Source organism: Octodon degus, unplaced genomic scaffold (assembly GCF_000260255.1).
Source record: "Octodon degus isolate 3935 unplaced genomic scaffold, OctDeg1.0 scaffold00181, whole genome shotgun sequence".
Lineage (NCBI taxonomy): Eukaryota > Metazoa > Chordata > Mammalia > Rodentia > Octodontidae > Octodon > Octodon degus.
In genome coordinates, this window is record NW_004524757.1 from 563,520 (window position 1) to 566,556 (window position 3,037).

The window sequence follows — 3,037 nt, forward strand, 5'->3', positions numbered from 1 at the left end:
AAGTCAATCTCTGAAAAGATAAAAGTAAATAAGTAAGAGATCAGCAAGAAGAAAGCAAATGATCATGTGTAAGACAGCCTCAAGGTTATTAGCTGACAGTTAATCAGAAACCATGGAGACTAAAAGGCAGTGAAGACTGTCGATCAAGAATTCTATATTCAGCTAAACTATCCGGAAAAAGGAAGTGAAGACTTTCCCAAACAAAGAAACAGAACAAGGGTACTGCTAGCAGATCTTCACTTACAAAAAAATACTAAAGGAAGTGATTTAAAACTAGCCAGCCCACACTTCCCTAGGTCCCCTGGGAAAATGGCTGGCTCTAGGAATTGATCAAGAAACACACCAGATCATATTGGCACATCTTCTACTGCCACAAATCAAGCAAATAAAAATCAGAACACAATTGTGAACAAAACAAAACACAATGAGAGATGAATGACTAAGGAATACAAGTATGGACTGAAAGAACTCCCAATGGCCAGAAGAAATTATTTAAACAATAAGATAAGATTGGATTATAATCCAAAGTATAGTGTAATTATCCATGTGTCTACCTGCAATAAACAAAATGTTAAACACTATGGAGAAAATACAAATCTCCATGCAGAATTCAAAGTCATTTATGTGAATATGTCCTTATCAAGTTGGTGCAATGTTATGAGTTTCTTAAAGTTGGGATATGTATAATGACTTCTTTGAAAAGAGTACAAAACTGAGGGGAGGAAAAAAAATAATTGTAACTTTCCAATGGAAAAGTCAGAAAAAGTTAATCTCAACCAGTTTATTAAAGTTAATACATCACTGAAAAATCAGATTAACTGTTTTGTGTGATCCAAATGGCACTCTACCTCTCTGGTCTTCTTCACAAAATGACACAATCCAGTTCTCAACCTAAGACAAACATCTTACAAATCCTAATCTAAGGAAATTGTATAAAACATCAATTATACACCCACCAAAATAACCAAAGTTATCAAGACCAAGAGTTCTTAGCAACTCAGTGTCAACATGAACCTACAGACACATGCAAAATAAATTTAATGTGGTATATTCTAAGTGGGAATCTGGAGTAGCAAAAAGGCACTAGATGTAAAATGAAGTAGGACTGAGGAGATACCTCAGTGGCATAAGTGTCTGCCTGGCAAGTGCAAGGTTCCCAGTTCGACTCCCTGGTCCCAGAAAAAAAAAAAAACAAGAGCTAAATCAATGTGAAATGGATATTAGGTGATAACAGTGTAGTAGGTTTGCTCACTAACAGAAACAAATGTATCACACCAATTGGTGACTTATTAATAATGGGGGAAAATGGTACTACATGAGCAATCTCTACTATATAATTCTGTGGTAATCTAAAGTCATCCTCAAACTTCAAATGTGAGGGCACCATGAGGTGGAGCAGGGGAGAGAAGGGAATGGTGTTATGAAAAGAATTAAAATGTATTATGTATGTGTACCAACTGCACATAATGAGTACAATGTCTACATATTGCAAATGTGTACCAGTAAAAATAAAATTATGTATCACACATACATAATTTTAAATGTGTATTATGGAAAATATATTCCTCTCACTTGCACTCTTTCCAATTGTATCTTTAGTTTGTCAATTTTTCAAATTTTCGTGTGAACATGTATTTAATTTCCAACTCTAATTTTTTCATAACCACCTGTTCCTGATTCAGTTCTTGCTTTCTTTTCCCACAAAGGGTTGCCTTTTTCATACGTTAAATTCCTTCAATTGTCTCCTTGAATATTCTCATCACTTACTAAAAACCATGTTCAACTTATTATAATTTCCATTTTCAGAGAAATGAGTGTATCTCATATTTTTTTAATTTGCTGAAGTTTTAAATTTTAATTTTCTTCATATGAATGCAAATTAGTATGTTATTTTACTTAGGTTAGTATTTTTGATTTTATTTTTTTTTCTTTTCTTGAGCTGATATCCCCCTGACCAGTTCATTTTATAAGATCTCACAAGGTTCACAACTTACCTACAACTCTGCTTTTATATTTGAATTCCATTTTGTAGAAATTTTAATTTGCCTGTGGAGTATGATTACGTTTTTAATTTTCAAAATGTTTTGAGATTTTTCTAGATTTTTTTTATAAATAGAAGCATTACAAACTTACACAGGTAGTTCCATGTAGGCATCTAGGCCAGATTCTGATTTGAATATTTATCTGAAGATTCAAAGAAACATGAATTAAGATGGCCACAAGAGCTACTGCTACACATTTAAATTTAGGAAATAATGAGATCCCTAAAAAGGGGTATATGCCAGGCATGGTGGCACACTGCTCTAATGCCAAAATGCAGGAGGATGAAGGAGGAGGATTTATGTGAGTTCGAGGGAAATCTAGCTTGCAAAGTGATGTCAACGCCAGTCAGAACTGCATAGTGAAACTCTGTCTTAAAAGACAAAAAACTGTGCTATATCTTTGTATTTGTATTTCTTCTTTTGAGTTCATATACTAGGGACACTATACGATATTTAAACATGTGGGTCTGGTTTGTTTCACTTATGAGTATATCGTCAAGTGGCATCCAATTAAAGATAAAGGCTTCAAGTTTATAATTCTTTATAGCTGAGTAATACTCCATTGTACAAAAATACCACATCTTTTTCATCCATTCCTCAGGTGCTGGGCATCCTGGTTGTTTCCAAGATTTGGCTATCACAAATTGTGCTATTATAAACATAGGTACACATATATCACTATGATATGATGTTTTCAGTTCCTCTGGGAAAATTCACAATAGGGGGATAGCTGCTTTGAATGGGATTTCAGGTCCTAGTTTTTTAGGAGTCTCCACACTGATTTCCATAATGGTTGCACCAGTCTACAGTCCCATGAGCAGTGGAGAAGGATTCCTTTTTGCCCACAGCCTCTCCAACATTTGTTGTTCGTTGATTTCTTTATGATAGTCATTCTTTCTGGGATAAGATGGTATCAGTGTTGTTTTAATTTGCATTTCACGGATGGCTAGTGATGTGGAACATTTTTCATATATTTATTTGCTTCTTTAAGTTTG